This window comes from Indicator indicator, chromosome 30, assembly GCF_027791375.1.
Source record: "Indicator indicator isolate 239-I01 chromosome 30, UM_Iind_1.1, whole genome shotgun sequence".
Lineage (NCBI taxonomy): Eukaryota > Metazoa > Chordata > Aves > Piciformes > Indicatoridae > Indicator > Indicator indicator.
The window spans coordinates 2,621,927-2,641,338 of NC_072039.1; the positions used below are offsets into that span (position 1 = coordinate 2,621,927).

The 19,412-nt window shown below is 40.8% G+C and overlaps 1 protein-coding gene across 1 annotated transcript in view; it reads left to right on the forward strand.

Moving 5' to 3' along the window:
- BCAS3 (BCAS3 microtubule associated cell migration factor) overlaps positions 1 to 19,412 on the forward strand; it is a 372,406-nt gene that overhangs the window by 83,499 nt on the left and 269,495 nt on the right. The gene's annotated exons all lie outside the window — the stretch shown is intronic.

The following is a 19,412-nucleotide window of genomic DNA, read 5'->3' on the forward strand; positions in this document are numbered from 1 at the left end:
GCTGGTTGCAGTGGAAGACCACTTTTACTCCTCATTTCAAGTGGTGGCTGCAATGCTGCACTAGAACCTAGCAGCTACAAACTTTTGCTGTGAAAGCAAACAGGGAGCACTGATCTGTTGGTCTCCATGACTGATTTAAAGCTTAATTTCCTCATATCCCACCCATGAGCTCCTCAGATATTTAGGTCTGTGAAAACTTACAGGGTCATGTTTGGAAAAAATCTACACCAAAGGCAGCTCTGCCACTGGAAACCACTGAAGCTCAATGGAAGATGAATATAGAGGATTTTTGTGTAGTAAACCAGTACAACAGTGCCACAGCCAATTTCAGTTGTGTTTTAAAGGTAGCAATTGCCAGTAAGATAAATCTGGGGAGGATTTCTGCTGCCGTTCATGTTTTTATACTGAACAAGGATCTTGCTAGGGATTAATTTTAATAAGAAAACAGTACAGAATTTGAAGGTATTGTGGTGAGAATAGCTCCTGGGAAGGGGCAAGATGTTGCTACATTGTAGGAATATCAGAAAACAATCCAATGGGAAGGAAAGAGACTTGCTAATGTCAGTAAATGTCAGAGTTTCCCCTAATCTTTCTTCCTGAAATGAAGAAGAAATCCTTCACTGCACTCAATGTCCAAAATACCCGCAGTTATTATGGGGCTGGTGGCAAATCTGTTGTAAACCATGGTGGGAATCTTGCTGATGGGGAGAGTGGCTTTTTTTGTTGTTATTTTGTTTGGTTTTGCTTTGGTTTTGAGATTTTGGGAGTTGTTTTTTTCTTCCCAGCAAGGTAAGTAATCGATGTGGAGTTGTGAGCTGGGTTAGTTGGCAAGGAGAGCTCGCAGTACATCCAGCCCTTCGCTTCAGCTGCGTTACAGGGCAGAACCATGAACCAACAAGCAGGAGGTTTTCCTGCCTAGCATTTCATTGTGCTGGGTAGACATTTCTATAGTGAATTTGCTGGCATTAGATCTACCTTTTGTTTAAATTCAAGGCAAGTCTATAGGCATTTTTTTTCCCTTTCCTGTTTTTGAGGTATTCGAAGAAAGAAGAAACTTGGCGTGCAGTTAGCTTTTCTGTATTGGATCTCTGGCTGCTCTGAAAATCTGCTTGAATCATAAAATAACAAACCTGAAATATCATTTCTGAATATATTTAGGGTGCACCATAGTTATTTTCTTTTTAAATGCTGCCTTGCATGTTCTTGTGCACCTCTTCCAGACCCTTACATTAATAAAATCTTGCTCTGAGTCACTTGATCTTAAGGAGACTGTAAAAATCTCAGTCTAAGACAAACATCAAGTCATGGTTATCATTAAAAAGGAAAAAAAAATACATAAAGGAGAAAACCTACAGTTCCTGGTAGTTTAGGTGGAACTAAACTCTGTGTTTTTTTCCTGTGTACATCAAACTTTAGTTTTCAAAAACATTTATGATGGTTTGTTATGGGGTGTAAGTTGTGATGGTTTACTGTGGGCTGTAGGTTGCTGGGATGTTGTTGGTTTTTGTTGTTGCTGGGTTTTTTTTTTGGGGGGGGGGGAGGGGAAGGAGGCGTGAGTTGTGGAGTGAAGAGAAGGGGAGGAGAGCACTTCTAGTACAGCTGAAAATCTGTGGCCAGGCATCTCATCCACAGGATCCCTTAGTCCTGTGGAATTTCTTAGAGCCATGCCCCTGCCTAGATTGCTGTTGCTGCTCTGCTTAACATTTTTTGTTTCACTAGGTAAGAGACGTAGTAGCTCAATAAAAATGAGAAAGAACTGGTCCTGCTTTGCCATTTGGGACTGACTGAATCCTTGGGAAACAGACATGAAATGCTAACTCGGTCCTTATTCTACTGGTAAAAATAAAAGTTATGCTGTGAGCCTCCTTAGTCCATTCTCTTTGCCAGTCCTGTTGCCAGCTTTGGTGGCAGTGTTCCTCCTGGTCAAGGGGCAGACTCCCTGTAGAACATCCTTCTTCTGGTTTTGGAAGTGTGCTTAGTAAATCTGATTCCAAGTTTCAAGTTCAGGTGACTTGGCACTGTTACTTGTTTTCTTTTTGTAATTGCTAGAACAGGAGTATTTCATATATCATTTTCATCCTTAGGAAACTGGCAGGGTCTTTCTACGCACTTTTATTACACGTCCAGAATCCTGATTTATTTATATAATGCCTTATGTGCCAGTGGCTGCTTTTGTGACTGACATGAAGATAAGTTCCCTCTTCTGAAGCACTCATGTTTTGATTTTCAGACATCCATCCAATATTGAATGCATTAAATAAATGTTACAGTAATAAATTGGCATTACCGAGTGCCGTGGAAGAGATGCTGTGGATTAACAGGGAAAAGGGAGCTGATTTTGCAGTATTTTCACTCAAGTAGAGCATCCACATGGTATTTATTTGTTTTTTACCACAACCCCTACCCATGGAGTGAGGTCTGCACCACAGGCTGTGGCAAGGATGCTGGCATGTCAGAGGAAGGAATGGTGGGGCCCCAGTGCAGGTGATGACCAGAAATGGGCTCCTGCCAACAGAATAATTGATGCAACTTGGAAATGGCCAAGAAGCCAGATGAATTTGGGGGGAAGCTGTGGCTGATAGACCATACACAGGCTGGGTGCTGGAGCTATGCAGTGTGTTTTGAATGGAATCGCTGGATTTTGTTTGATTATAGCTCTGGTTTGGAGCTGATCAGGAGAATAATAACATTTCTTCATCCTAAATAAGAAGGATCCACATGAAAGTCACATCTCTTCGGCATACAAAGACCATTGTGAGGGAAGTGAGTTCTGAGAATATTTATGGCATGCAGAGTTAGGTAATGGTTGGACTCGATGATCTTAAAGGTCTTTTCCAACCAAAACCATTCTGTGATTCTCTGAGCAGCCAGCCGATGGTCTGTGCAGAGCAGCTGCTGCAGACAGAGCTCAGAGCCACTCTGTGTCCACTCCATTTCTGAACAAAGGAAGGCGGCTTCCAACTTTTAGGAAGACTCCAAGGCTTTTATTAAAACTCTCCAAGAAAAGAATAAATAATACAAGGAAGTGAAGTAACATTAATAGACTGGGGACTTTATTAATGTACCTCTGGCATGTGTGTTGATGTAGTGGAAACAAGAGGCTTATACTTACAAAGAGACTCTAAGAACTTTAATTCACTTATTAAATGAAAATCACATTAAGCTTTTGTGTGGATGCTTTTATTTAGTGCTAACATTGGCCTGATTTATTTTGAGCTTGAATATTCAGTTCTGTATGAATTGAAGGCCAACTTACTGTGGACAGAGCATCCAGACAAAAATTTAGTGCTGTTTAATTCACATTAGGTAATACAGATGAGTTTTGTTTTAGACTTCATATCTGTAAATATGCTTCCAAACCTACACTGCAGATTTTTCCTGATTATATTTACATATATATTTCTGAATAAAATCTGAGTAGCTTTAGATTGGGGCCAGGAACAAAGCTTTTGGTTATGAATTGCAATCAATGTACCTTGTCCACACAAAACTCATTGAGGATGTCGTTGGCTACGCTGAGTCGCAGATGATATCACCTGCATGATTTCCTTTTTATAGATGAGATGTGTACTCTCTTGCTGTGGTTTGCAGGACAGCAGCCTTCAGTTTTGTCTTACAATGCTGATTTGGCCTTTTCCATGCTCTAAATATTTAGAAATGTCACTTTTGTACAATCAGTAACAATCATACAACCAGTAACAACTTTCTTCTATATGAAGTCAAACAGCAGTATGGACACTGAGGTCTGGATTTATTGTGGTGGAATTTTTACCAACATTAAAATGTAGCCAGGATAAAAAAAAAAAAATTGGTAAATATTTCTTTGGTTGTTAAGATATTTTTCTGTCCATGCAGCATTAGACAGGAATTTGTCATTAGGGGGCTTTAAACTTTTCTATGTATAAAGTTTGTGTGTGTATATATATATATTTGTATTTATACATTATAATACATTTTTATATCATAAATATAACAATTCATTTTGTATGTGTTATTTTATATGTGTTATTTTATATATTATATGGTATAAAAGATTTTGTATTATATTTTTATAATTATATGTTGTATGTTATTTTTGGATATATATTTATTATATATATCTATATGTTATAAAATCTCTCTATATATATATACACACACATATATATATTTTGATGTTCTATATGTTCTAATAAATTCCAGATATGATGTCACATATATATTATATTTTATATATATTATATATAATATTTATATAATATATTTATATATTATATTTTAATGTATTTCTGTACTATATATATTTATACACTTATCTACATTATCTATTTCTATCCTTCCATAATAAACCCCCAAGGTACAAACCATTTTCAGAATGCTGTAGTTGTGACAGCATCCCAGAAGAATCCTGTCTGCTCCATAATGTGAATCCACAAGAGCTTATTACATAAACTCTGGATGAAGGTAGCCTGGATTAAATTCTGGAAGTTGACAAAAGGAAGGAATACACCATAGGGGGTTACTTAAATTACGCTGTTTACAGAAAAGCCTCCAAGCTTTTAACATGTTGATGATAGTCTGCCAGGAACTGTAAGTGTATGCAGGGCCTGAAATGAGGAGAGGAAATGGAGAGAGGGAAGGGAAAGGATTAAATGTTACCAATTAGAATCAGTTGCTCAATGGTAAACTGGATTAGTCTAAACTAGAGAGTGTCTAGACTGGAGACTGAAGGAACCATACAAATATCCTCGTTTTTCATTATGCTGTGTTATTAGACTCTGTGATTTTGAAAGGAGGAAAAAACCTCACCAATTCTGATGTCAGCCGTAGTCTATTAAAATTAATTCACTTTGTTCCCTCTTCCATGGCAGACACAGAGATGATTGCTGTTGGTAAAGGCAGTAAATACAGCGAGCTGCAGAGAGCTCTGGCATGGTCTGCTATGGAAATGTCTGTGCACGGCTTCATTCAAATGGTTTGCTTTATTGCTGCTCCTTTTAATATTGATCCAAAGGAGTCACTGCTTTACTTTCATCTCTGGTCTTGGGACATGAGCAAAGCTGGGGATGCAAATACCCTGAACTGTGATGGTGCTGAGGATGAAGACTGCTGTGGGATTTGGGAGGCATTAGGTCTGCCACTTATTTTTGGCTTTTTTTTATGTGGAGGTGGGTTTTTTTTTGGCATTTGTTTGGGTTTTGTTTATTTGGTTTTGTGTTTTCTTTTTTTGCTGTTTTGTTTGCTTTTGTTTTGTTTTATTTTTCCTGCTTATTTGTTGGGGTTTTTATGTTGTTTCTTTTGTTTTGCTTTCTTGTTTTGTCAGACACTTCAATATAAAGTTCTCAGGGTATATATTGTTTGGAAGCTGGACTTCAACACATTTTTATGAAATTATTAGTGAGACTTATTTCTATTTTGTAATGAAAATATGGCCCCTTACAATAAAGGAAACTGAATGTTTGCTTTGGGAGAGCTGTGAGGTGGGATTTCTTACCTTCCCACATCCCAAACCTGAAAACTGAGATGAGGAGGATGTTACCTACTTGAAAACCACACCAATCTGCTCTATTTTTTTTTTTTTGCAAAATCTAATGAGCTGTACTTTCCTGCACACACAAGGAATATTTTCCAGAAGAAATGAGGGATTCTGGCTTTCTTACTATCCTCATTTATAATCATTTCATTCCTTATTTGTATCTCCAGTTTTAAGAGGATGTGGCTCTATTTGCCTTTTCTAAATGGATTTTTTTTCAAGCATTTTCTTGATTCTCTGTTTGTAATCCATGCATTCTGGAAAGGGATTTTAATTGTTCTAAAACATATTAAAAAAAAACTCCCAATACTTTTGTGTTTAAAGGTATTGGAGGAGGTCTGGGGAAGTCCATAAGCTTTGTGTTTCATTCCTCTCTAGTTCTTTACGTGATTATTGTAATGCATTTCTAAATAGTTTCTAAATGCACAGTTTCCAAAATACTCATTTTTTTTGGTCACTGGATGCAATGAAATGGGCCCTGGACAGGCACACGTACAAACATGCATCGTACATCCACCCAAAAATAAAAAATCCTGTTCCTCTTGTGTGTGAGGAAGATGATGGAAAATTCAGACAAACGCTGTCCACAGCTACTCCATTCTCTAATGAGAAACCCCTGGCAAATAGTTAGCCATTGTTTGCAGACCACATCTCAAAGGAAAAGTTAAAAATACAGTAAAATTTACATGACGGAATAACACTGCAAAATGAACTCAAAAAGCAAATCCTGCTTGGTTGAGTAGCTGGCATGCAGGCTGTGGTGTATGGCTTCTATTCATAGACGTGAAATTAAAGGATGCAGTTAAACACAGTTGTGAAACGGCCAGTCCAACAGCTGCATTTAGTTTGTTTTTCAATTTCTCATTGCCTTTCTTGTTTATTAGCTGTGACTCTGAGGTCAGAATTAAAACAAATATTTTAATGGCAGCATTTATGATGTTGGCAGGGAGCTTGCACGACTTAGTCGTGCGAGTTGGACGGGGACTCGCACTGGGTGGTGAGAGGTAGGTCCCTTCAGTCATGAGTGGTGAAGCTTCCCAAAGTGCAGCACAACTGATAAGCATCCTGCAATCTGCTCCTTAGTTCTTCCAGCAAACTGGACATGCTTAAAGGATCTTCATTTTAGGAGGCCAGAAGGGAGGATCTTTTCATAGCTTTTTAACATGGTAAAACCGAACAGAATCCTTCTCTTCATTGTGACAGGTCGAAGGTAGAAAAGCCTTTATGAACTGTGATAATTAAAACCAAGTCCTGTGTAAATTATAGACATCAATTCATGCTGTGGATACTGTTACCCATGCTTTTAAGAGTCATTTTAGAGCCTATGGGGCTATAGTTTTATTTTGGTAAACTGACTTTACTCTGCTACGTTTAAAAGCAACTTGGAGAAGTTTTATTTGTGCTGAAGCTGAATATTAGTTGCTAAATAAATTGTTGTCCACACTTGTGCAAGTCCTGTACAGCCACAGATAATGCCAGAAAAATAGAATCCATAAGGAAGGAAATCAGATCAGTGTTGCAGAAATCAGTTCCAGACAGATAGGCTTTTACCTTCTATTTACCATTTCTGTTAGCCAATTTCATGATAAACCGTCAAATTTGAGCTGTCAAAATGGTAAATTATTTGGATTTTGAGGTTAGAAAGATCAAGGGTTTAACACAGGTGACACAGGGATGGAAATTACAGCGTTTCTTTTCACCTTCCTCCTAATATTGAGACTTTAAATGATGCCGAACTGTTAAATCTGACAGGAAGCAGTTGGTTCAGCCTTGGAATTTAGACCAGCTGCTCATCTTGCTATAGCAAATGCTATCAACAAGCCTGGAAATAACCAACCCTCCTGCATTTAATTCTGTCTGTACCTTTATTTATTTTTTTAAAGGCAAAAAATACAGCAGTATCTTTTGTCTACAAAACCTGGCTCATGAGGGGCAGAGTTTGTGAGATTAGCTGAAAAAAGGAACTCAGTTGTGAGTGTTTGGAGTCAGTAGTGTAGCTGCCACATGCATTCTGTTTATCTGATATGGTTTAGAGTCATAAAATTGGGATTTTCTAGGATTTACAGCAATATGCAGTACAAGGATGAATATTCTTTTTTAGGGGAACTTGACTTATGGATTGTATAAGACTTGACACAACAAATAACTCTGTGCTTTACCCAAAGGCTGCCTTTTCCTAGAGATATTGAAGGAGAAAAGTCAAATTGGCTGTCGAGGCATAAATCACCATTTTGACTTGTGATGATCCCAGTAAAAATGGGGAATATTCTGATACAAGTGTTCAGGTGGAAATAATGGATTTGGTGATTGGAAAACTTCTGGCTGTTGCCCCAGAAAGTGCTTTCTAGTTAAGTATTTTTCTGTCACTGATACTCAGCTGTTCTCCCAGCACTTAAGTTTTTAGCTAACAAATGTATGACCAAACTTAGGTATTGTTGTTTCCTTTTTCTTTTCTTTCCGTGGGTGGTTGGCCTGTGCCGTGGGTGCCTTGTCCTGTGTCCGGGTCAGGGGACGGTGTCCGGTGTCCGGTGCCGTGTACGGGGCAGGTGCCTGTTCCTGTGCCTTGGCCTGTGGCCGGTTGCAGGGTCCGTGTTCCTTGTCCTTGGTCACTGTTCCGTGTCCTGGTCCTTGTCCATTTCCTTTCCCTTGTCCCTTCCCCTGTCCCCTTCCCCTTCCCCTTCCCCTTCCCCTTCCCCTTCCCCTTCCCCTTCCCCTTCCCCTTCCCCTTCCCCTTCCCCTTCCCCTTCCCCTTCCCCTTCCCCTTCCCCTTCCCCTTCCCCTTCCCCTTCCCCTTCCCCTTCCCCTTCCCCCTTTTTAATCTTCTCTTTTCTGTTCTATCTTTTTTCTTTTCTCTTCTTTGCTTTTCTCTGCTTTTCTGTTCTCCTTTTCTCCTCTTCTGTCCTCTGATTTTAATTTTTTTCATGCCTTGATTTTGTAACTGAGAAATGTCTTAATATTACAGTTTCAATATATTTGTTGTGTTCTTGATTTTGTAATCAATTGTAGGTGGAAAATTTCCTGTATGTCAAAATTATTGACGATTGCACAGGTTAATTGTGTCTTTTGGCAAGCTTTTTGGATGGCATACAGATGCTAGCTGTGGTTTATAGGTTAGGTTTTCGATGGTTGGTGACAGTTTTAATGAACGCTTTCAAGTCATATTCATTTTATTGTCTCTAACATAATTTCATTCTGTGCAATTCACTAGTTAATGGATAGTCTGTTCATTTATCTAGTGCATGGGTCAATAAGTTTCTTTCTCCTCTCCCTGTGGAGAGGAGGAAGGGCCAGGTCCTCTCTAGCTTGCAAAGGAAGGTGTGTTTTATATCACTTCTTGACACACACCTTGTGGGATCACAGTTGGAACAGCAACCCCCCAAATGAAGGTGCTGCAGGAGTGAGCACGTGCTGTGTATGTGCTGCCTTCCTACAGCCAACACCAGCATTTTTAATGTATTTTTAAGGTTTTTAACACTTCCACAGCCTCCCTGTATTTTACACCGGGATAGGCTGCAGGAGGAGAATTTCCTCTGAAAATGAGGTAGAAATGCCATTTTCTGCCTGCTGCAGTTTATGTCTACGTCTCAGTGGCGTAAGCTGTCTCAGCCAGGGTTGCGGTGGAGTCGGTGGTGAGGCAAGAAGAGAATGTGCTGTAGAAAACAGAGAAATCTCCAGGATTTCTGCCTGCTGGATTCATGCTGCAGCTCTGTAAGTGGGTGTTAGGGTGAATAACCTCCATGTCTGAAGTAAAATCCCCTGCCTCCAGCTGAACTCTGGGAGCATTTTTCCAGGCAGTATGCTGTGTTTCTGCCAGGTTGCTGAGATATTTACTCCTCAGCCCTTATAGACATTTGAGACAGTTCATTTTTGTTCCTCAAGCTGGCACCATTCCTTACGAGCATTCAGGGGGATGCCAGGTCTCCACTGTGGCGACTAATCACATGGCTCCAATTCCTTTGATTTTATGTATTCTGCTTGGATTTTGTGCATTCTCTTTGAATTTTATGTATTCTTCTTGGATTTTACCTATTATTCTTGGATTTTATGTATTCTTCTGTGCCCTTGGATTGGGATAGTCTTACATGAGGAAAGAACAACTTGGCTTATCCTGAGACACAGAACCAAGCTGTCCTTTGCTGATGTCCTTTGCTGATGTCCTTTGTTGGACCTTCCCAGGACCAACACACTTACCTGTTGGTTGTAACCTTTACACAGAAGCTCCACACTCATTACTGTAATGCAGTTTGGTCACTAAGTCTTAAGGATAAGTGAGTGTAAGTGGAATGTAAAAACACATAGATGTGTCCTTTTCCCAATGTAGTAAACCAGAGAGAAAGCAGTCCTAAATTTTTGAGATGTCCACTAATTCTGAGAGTCTCAATAGTCAGATATTGAGTTTGACTTTGAGGGATCCTAGGACGTTTAGCACTCTCCTGTCCATCTGCAATGTGAACTGCACTGTTCTGATTCCTCCATAGTCTCATGTTCTGTAGTAATATGGTAAAGAATTTGGGAAGTTAGGCTGAGCTACTGAGGGAAGCAGGTTGGGAAATTGCACTTAGGTCTTAATTCCTCTTTTTCAGCAGTGATAAGTGGCAGTGCAGAATATGAGCTGGTGGCAGCCTCATGTTCTCTTGTCCTGCCAAGGTTTCAAAGGAGATAGCCCAGCTGCTATGGGCACTGCGGTTAGAGCAGGCTGCATTCAGATCCTTGTCCCTTCTCCTTTCTCTCTTCTGTGGTGTGTTTGGCACAGCCTTTGACATGAATTCTTTCAGAAAGTCATAGTTGCATAGTAACTGTAATAGTACAAGCCAGTAACTTATTACAGGACTGCTGGACCTCCCTGTGTCTTCAGATGTCTAATTTGCTGTTGAGCTGGGACTGGATGATTTGGACTTGGACTATAGAATTAACCTCCACTGATGAGCAGCAGGGCTGTCATTTCTTTGCTCTTACTCCTTGTTACTGGGAGCACTCATACACATGTGTCTATTGCTTGTATTTGTTTTAGGAATTGGGTTAAGGGTAGAAGTTTGCAGGTCTCTTTGAAGTGTGTTTAAATCTTGTTACTGTTACTATAAGGTTTGTGCCTCCTTTCTCAGCTGGGCTGGGGAGGGAAGGCTTCACTGCCAAGAAAATGTAGTAGGTGGCTGTGGGTAGCCAGGAAAGATGAGAATTATCCTGTGTTCAGATTTTTTTTTAGAGGTTGAGCTTCAGCTGCCAATTTGTTATGGCAAATAACTAGACTTCACAGCCTCTGAAAAGGACATTTTGTTACAAAAGTTTAGTGGTGGTCTACTCCTGGGACAGCATTTTTCAATAAAAGCTTTTCTCTACACCTCTTAAATGGAGCCACAGAAGTGTTCGCCAGCTACAGGATGCTGTTGGGGCTTCTTACCATTTTAGAGGGAGCTACAGACACAGTATTTTTCAGTACAAACCCTTAAAACCGAAGTGAAATTGCAATAATTAAGTGCAAGGTTACTGTAGGTTTAGCTAAGTGCACCTTCAATGTGGCAGTAGCATCAGCTTTTAAATTGGGATGGGGAAATACATTCTAACATACCTAAGTAACACATATCCCTTACACCTCTTGAGGTGTAAATTTGTGCAGCTACCTTGCAAGTTCAGAATGGGGCTGAGATAGCTTCTACATAAGGCAGGAAAGAGATACAGGATGTAAGGCTTAATCCTTACGGAATTAAGGGGAAGGTGGTAAGAATAATTGCAAAGAAATAGGTTTAGAGAGGAAGAAAGGAGTTCTCAGTGAAGAAGAAGAAGTGGGGGGCTTTTCAAGCTGTGGTTGTTGACTGAATGAATGGTGGCATAATTCCAGCAGTGCAAGGGAATGGAGCTGGGAGAGAAGTTTGCAAACAGCGTAGAACATAAAGAGCAGAACTTGAAGCTCTGGGTATGACTTCAGTCTAAGCTAAAAAGGAGAAGGATATACTGAAAATGAACTGTAAGAGCTTCAGACTTTGAATATTAGGGATTAAAGGCTAATTTTAGGAAAACTGGAGGATTGAGATGCTGTCAGACATTGAAGGTCACACAACAACTCAGTGCCAGAGACGAATATTACAAAGGATCCCTGATACTTAATCCGTTCCTGAAACCAGTCAGTAACATGTCAAATCCAGTTCACTGTTGTACTTTGAGTGTGTTGTTAATGAGATAATTTTAGAGAGAGGAACTTTTCAAATAAGACATTCAATTAAGAATAGTTTATAAAGGTGCTGCTTTAGAAATACCTGTTCATTTTATTTCTTTTAAATGTGATCTGCTTTCCAGAGAGAAACTCTTCAAATCAGATACTCAGTTAGTAAGCAGCTTCAAAAGGTGCTGCTTTAGAAGTACCTGCTGGGTTGGTTTTATTTTCTTTTAAATGTAGTAAATAAGCGATCTGCTTTCCAGAAGTGTTACTCCTGCCAGCTTAGCAGCTGAGAGCTGTGAAGTGCAACACATCTAAAATTGTAAATAATTACGCTTCCTTGGCTACAAAAGAGCTTTTCCATCCATTAATAACAAGAAAATGAATGTTGGTCCAGCAGTAAAAGAGATTAAACTGTATACCCTTTTGGATGCCTGACTGCACCTTTAACGGACCTGAAATTCCTCTGATTATTTAAATGTTCTATATTGAATGTGATGGTGGCCTTGAGTTAATAGTTAAAGAGGTTTAAATTGGAATGCCTCTGCAGAAGTTTTTCCCATTGATCAGAGCAAGTGGGCAGAAAAATGCTTGATCTGATTGTGGGGAAGCACTGATAGTGCCTCACAGATGAACAGAATTATTTTTTTTCTTTCTGTTTTTCCTACCTGAGGTGTATAAAGAGTCTTTTACTAAGCATAAAGATTAGTTGAGGTCTGGAGAGATCAGAGGTAATTTACTGCAGTGCTGATATGGCTGCTACCAGCACCTCTTCTGTGCTTGGGCTTTTCATAAGGACTGCAACTTTCTTCTCCAATTTGCAAGATCAATCTTATTCTGGACCAGCAGCTTCCCAGATATGTCATCTAGAGCAAAATGAGCTCTAATTGTTTAATGACAGGAGAATTCTTTGGGTTTTCTCTGTTTATTTTCACTTTTGTTTTTCAACTTGAATTACTACCTTTGAGGACAAATGCATTAAAATAACATCGTGGCATTGCAGTCGATGAATTGCAATTACAAAGCTTGTGTCTCTGTGTCCCATATGCTGGGCCAGAAGGTGAGAAATAATTCATGACTCTGTGTACCCTCTCTCTGTAACATTTGCTTTGTTACTCCAATGAAAAGAGAAAAGCACAGCAATGTGTTTCGGCAGTACAAATGAAAACATTAATGTAAGGGTCATGGCTATGGATTTGTGTCTCTTTTGGAGGAATTTACAGACAGGGTTAACAGAAAAAGGCAGCCTGGTCCCTTTGATCTTTTGCCCTCATTTACTCAGCTGCCCTCAGTGTACATCCTTTAGTTTTTGGAGGGAGAAACCCATCCTGATAAAGTTTTAGTATTTGTTGAGCCATCAGCTGTAGTCAGTTAGTGTTTGAAACTGGTGAGTAGTTTTCCAGTATACAAAGCATACTGGTGAGCCATCTGTTGGACATGGGAAATGTCTGACAGTTTCCATGCATCCACTCCAAGCTCCAAATATTCAGATTAAATATATAATTGCACCAAGTGTGTGACAGAGCACAGAGATCTCCAGCAAACAGTTAGAGGAAATTATTTATTCACAAAATAATATTATTATTTTCTCCTTTCTTTTGACTTGCTGGGTCTTTGTCAAATTTATTTTGAGGTATTTTGGATCTCCTGTTTATTTTGTTGTTGAAGTCAGATTTTCCTTAGTTAAGGTTTGTTTGAGATCACATTTTGTTGACTGTGGCATATGTGTTCCACTTGGAAATACACATGGGCTTAGCACTAATATTTGGCTGTATTTTGACGAGTTAAGTGGGTGTCAATGAAGCTACTGTTCATAGGTCAGGTCATATGTTTCATAAAACCATGGGCCATAGCAACTTTGTCACATCTTAAGATGCATGCACGAACTGCTTTTGTGAGAGAGCTGCTGGGGGATACAAATCCATATAATTAGGATGCAGAAGGCAGGAATGCGAGGCCCTGTCCCTGGTAACATTCAAGATCAGACTTGATGTAGCCCTGGGCAGCCTGCTGAAGTTGGAGGTGTCCCTGCTTACTGGAAGGGGGTTGGACAAGATGACCTCTGAGGGTCCCTTCCAACCCAATGCAATCTGAATCTGTGACTCTAGGTCAGTGTGGTTCCAATGAGCTCTCTGGTCCTGTAATTTGCAAAGCTATGAAGCATAATATTAACATTGCATGGTGCCTGTGCTCATAGCTAAAACCCCAAATCCGTGGAATTGTTCATGTTTTTTTAATCACTCTTCATGTAAACAGCATGTTGGTGTGGTGGCCATACAGGTCTCCCCATGGCTGTGCGTGCATGGAATGGAAGGGTTGCATTCCTAACTAAGTACATCCATGAGTAGAGGCTTCCTTCAGGCAGATGTGCTCCTGGTTGCCTAATGTCTGTGCCCATGGTGTTTTTAAAACATATCCAACACAGCTTGAATGTGTTGAGTTCTTCAGTGTGTAATTACACAGTGACATTGTTTGGGAAGGCAGAAAATTCATCTCCCAAGGGAAGCAGTGGATTCCCCTACACTGGTCAATTTTAAGACTCAGCTTGCCAGGGTGCTGGACCATCTCATTTCAACTCCACTATCACCTAAAAAGGCTGGATCAGATGATCCCTGGGGACCCTTCCAACTTGACTTTCTATGATTCTGTGAGAAACCCTTCTGGCGTCGTTGAAAGCGAAGTTACTCATGAAACTGAAACCCAAGGTGAAATTGTCTGTCCCTCATTTGTATGCATATAACAAAACGGCCATGCAATTAGGTAGGTGTTATAAATAGGATGTGGTGGAGATGCTCAGGCTGCTCAGGTTTCCTAGATTTTATAGCAAGTACCCAACAGAGATTTGCTGCTCTCTAATTTTGCCTCTTGGGCTAACCAGCTGACGCCTAGTTGAAAAGAGTTATGTTCCTACAAGGCCACAGAAGCCTTTAGTATTCAGTCTCTGTCTCCTTCGGATTGTGGAGAACTCTGTGTACCATCAGCAACTTCAATCCCACCCTTTAGGCCAACCCTCATCTATCAAAGCCGGGCTGAGAAGGAGCGAGAGGAAGCTCCCAGATAAACATACAGCAGCGCCTCAACTCCTAATCACTCTGGGCTTCCGCTTCCAGGCCCTATAATTAGAAGTCCTTCTTTTCCTTGTATTCCCAGTTGACGCAAATGCTTTTTGTGGCTTGGCACCTCATTTAGGGCGTGGGCTTAGTTTATGGCCAGGCCAGAGTCTGGTTTAGTCTTCTGATACTGCAGAAATAGCTCTTAGCCCACAGTCTACATCTGTACTAAGTTTTGGGGTTTTTTTTCCTTTTTTTTCCCCTTTATCCCTATATTCTTTCTATTTTCTAACATTTCTATCCTGAAAGAAGCTTATTGTTTCCCAACCAGAATGCATGGAAAGTAAGAAGCTGTAAATTAGGGCAAATGTATCTGTCAGGTGAAACAAAGCTTTCCTAATTATTCGTTTATTGGGGTTTTTTTCCTCCTCATTTATTCCTTTCAAACTGGATTTGAATCGTCTCTGTCGATTTGAAAAACCCCCACAGTCATTAATTGAACCGAGCTGCACCCCTCCTGCAAGGGATAAGCAAAATCAGAGTTTTTGCAGCGAGATGCATACCAAGTGATATCTGCTTTACACATAAATTTCCACTGGATTCTGTGTGTGCAAGACTCTCAATTGATTTCAGATGTTATCTGTTATACAGGGATTAATGCCAGTTTGAAAAATAAGCAGGAAATCCTTGAGAATTATTCACTTTTCATCTCTGATTATTCATACATAAAGTCCATCACAAGAGAAAACATTTTGGCCTGAACTTGTGACAGCTTTAACTCATATTTCCGTCTAAACAACTTTTGGGGAGAACTGTCACAAAGTCTTTCAAAAAGCTGAGTTGAAGTTTCCTGCACTTGAAAGTGAAAGTGAGGTAATGACCAAGATTCCAGTTCCCCTTGCTCTGCTGGGATTAGGGATTCCTGCCTTTTGTTGCAAAGAGATAGAGAGGGAACCCAAGTGGCTGAGCTGTAATAATTGAAAACTGTGACTCTTCAGCATGAAGTAATGAGAGCTGGAAAATAGCACAGCAAAGCCCACGGCCAGCGTGGTCAACCAGCCCTGATTTATTGTTTGAATAACAGCAGCAAGAAGAGCTTTCAAAATGCTGCTTTAGGAATACACTTTCTTCTCACCTCTGTGGTATTGTGCTTGGGACCTCTGTGTTGATATAAGTTCTGCAAGTAGAGGTTTGTATTTCAAATGCAAATGTCAGTAAGAAAGGTTCTCCTTGAACTTACTGAAAGAGAGTGGCTAATATAAGCAAAGGGCCTGCCTCCCCTCAGCTTGCATTTAATAAAATGCACTTATTTCAATAAATGCATATTATTAGATTATTATTCCTGACAGGCAGCAGGATTTTAGATCAGGCATGCAAAACTGCCAAGTCAGATACCACCCATCTTTCTGTTTTAAAGCCAATTCCTTCCACCCACAAATGTGTTCTCTTTCACTTCTCTACTACTTTGAGTTAGCAGAGACAGAAAAAGAAAACCCAAAGCCCCAACCCTCCCCCCCGCCAAACCCAAAGGCAACACAGATGAGTATGAAACCAAGAGCAATGTACATCATATGGAACTGATCAGACCCACAGATAGACCAACACATTTCACAGCTTCATCTGTTCAGATATGCTGTAGCTCATTGAAGAAACAAGCAGGTGACACTATGTCCTTTATGGATCTCGGTGGCATGGATTCATAGAATGGTTTGGGTTAGAAGGGATCTTAAAGATCATCCAGTTTCAACATCCCTATCTTGAGCAGGAACACCTTCCACTAGCCCAGGCTGCTCAAGGCCACATCCAACCTGACCTTGAACACCTCCAGGGAAGGGCCATCCACAACCTCCCTGGGAAACCTGTTTCAGACTCTCACCTCCCTCACTGTAAAGAATTTCTTCCTAATCTCCAGTCTAAATCTGCCCTCCTCAAGCTTCAATCCATTCCCTTTTGTCCTCTGACTACAAGCCCCTGTAAAAAGTTCCTTCCCCAGCTTTCTTATAGCCCTCTTCAGGTACTGGAAGGCAGCTGTAAGGTCTCCCCAGAGTCTTCTCCAGGCTGACCAGCCCCAATTCTCAACAGCCTGTCCCCATAGGGAACGTTCTCCAGCCCTCTGATCATCTTGGTGGCCTCCTCTGGACCTGCTCCAGGAGTTCCATGTCCCTCTTTTGCCGGGGGCACCAGATCTGGAGAGAGTTGTAGTGTGTGGTCCCAAAGTGAGCTCTCTAGTGCCCTGCTTGGGGTAAGTAGTGATGAGAGATTTGGGACAAGAACCTTTGTGAGGAGCAGGGTGAAATTCTAGCACGTCTGCGTCCTGCGGGGTTTCTGCACCATCCGCAGACACCTGCGTTTGCAGCCAATGCTGGAAACAAGATCCTGGTTAGCTAAACAAGCCAGAGCTTGATGGGCAAGGCAGTATGGTAATTCTTGTGTTTTCACTGGCTCCTGATTATTACGCAGCTTTCTGTCTCCAGCCTCCAGACAGACTTTTGGCTCGCTCCGAGGGGTTTTTTTTTGCGATCATCGTTGTGCTGTGCCATGTGATGGGATACACATGAAGAATGCTGTGCTCGGATCCCTGGGTGCACTCAGCTCTCTGTTCATGTTTATAAAACACTTCTAGCACTTTGGGGGAAGAAAAAGAATCTAGGTTTGCTGAGGCTGTCTGTTCACTGTTAAGAGAAGCCTTATGGAGTCCTCTCTTCCAGATTCTACAAAGGTCCTTTCCATCTGAAATAACAGGAGAGCTCATAAGGACCAAAAGTTATAGATTCATGGAATAATTTAGGTTGGAAGTGACCTTAAAGATCATCTAGTTCAAACCATGGGCAGGGACACCTTCCACTAGACCAAGTTGCTCAAGGCCTTCTCCAGCCTGGCCTTGAACACCTTCAGGGAGAGGGTATCCACAATCTCCCTGGGCAACCTGTTCCAGACTCTCACCACCCTCATTCTAAACAATTTCTTCCTAATGTCCAATCTAACTCTCCCCTCCTCAAACTTAAAGCTATTGCCTCTTGCCCTATATGTGTGAGGAACGGCAAACGTGGGAATATAGAAAATAAATCCTTACTGCTGTGTTGAATGAGATCTTTTGGAATGTCCTCACTCCTGTAAGAGCAGTAGCCTAATTCTAGCACACCAAGCCCCTGTTTGCTTCCAGGTCTCTCCAGTGGAAATGCCATATATCATCGAGGACCGCACACTTCACTAGAAGGGAAGTGTATTTTGTGATGTTTCAGAACAGAATTAATGCAAATTGTGTGCACAATCCCACACTAAAGACTTGGCTGGCTTGCACTTGAGCAACTTTAGCCGTATTTCCTATCAACACAGTCACTACAAATCAAGGAAATTGCCGGTTAAGCCAACATTAACATCCAGACCAACCTCAGCTCACATGCCTTACCGCCCAAACATAATACCCAAATGCACTCACAGATTTCTCAGCTCCATAACAAACTTTCTTTCATTTCTAACACTCAGAATCGGAGTAGCAGCCTGTAACAGCAAAAGTATGTCTGCTGGAGGGAATCTTGCTGAGGTCAGATTTAAGATCTTGCATTTGTGTGATTTTTTGAGGGAATGGCTGTGTGCAGTGTGGGTGGCCTCACGTGCTGGCCAAGCCCTACCAGCTCAGTGGTCAAGCTGAGGAGGAAACTTTGTGGATAATTCTGTCTCTAAATACAACCAGGATTTCTCTCTGATTTTGTACCTTACTGCTGGTGGGCCTCACAGTCTTCAAAGGATTTGTTTACCTTCACAAGATCCTGACTTCTCAAGAGTTGTGGTCAAGAGAAAGTGAGGTGTTCGTGCTGTGTTATCCTGGTTGGAGGCTTCAGGACTGTGCTGCTCCTCCTGTGAGCTGAGAGGTGCTTACAAACCTGCTATAAGGAGGAGATACTGCGGGGTGAGACTGGGCTCAGAAGGTCAAGGCTTTGGCTGCTGAAATTGTTCTTCTTGGGTTTAAAGGACTGCCAAGGAGGGAAAACACTCAGCATGCTGATTAGTGATGCTGTAACAGAGGTTCAGTAGAAAAGTTCATTAACCTTAATCTTTCCTAAGAGTTTGGAGATTGTTTCTATGCTGCTCGCTACGCAAGAGAATTTTTTTCCCAGTTTAATTCCAAAATTCCCCAAGTGGCATATTCCAGGACTTCTATGGTAATGTGTGAGAGCTTTCACACTTGTACTGTGTGTGTTTGTTTAGCAGCCGTGAGCGGAAGCATGAATGGTGCAGTCACATGAAAATAAACTGAAAAGCAAACATGTTTATGTCAGAAATAAGATAATCCTTTATCCCTTGAATAGGTGTTGTGTAAAACATGGATCTGTAAGTTTCCTTCCTGAAGGATAAAATATTTCAGTGATTCTTTCTGTGGAGAATCAACACAACAGAGCAGTGTGGAAATTCCTGGGTTTCTTTAATAGATGGGCACCTTGAAAACAACATGGCTATTAAATGGCTGAAATCCCTTTGTACTTGATGTTAATTAAATGTCAGAGGCTTGCTTTGGGTGATAACTTCTCAAATGCCATTAATTAGCATGGTAATATGGATATTTCATACAGAAAAAGACATCTGGAGTTTGTGGACTGCAGTCCTACCTTCGCCCTGATACCATACTTTTCTGATCTGTACAAAAATGCTTACTTTTTGGTATGAAAACTTAACCTTTTGTGGCAAATTGACTTCAATT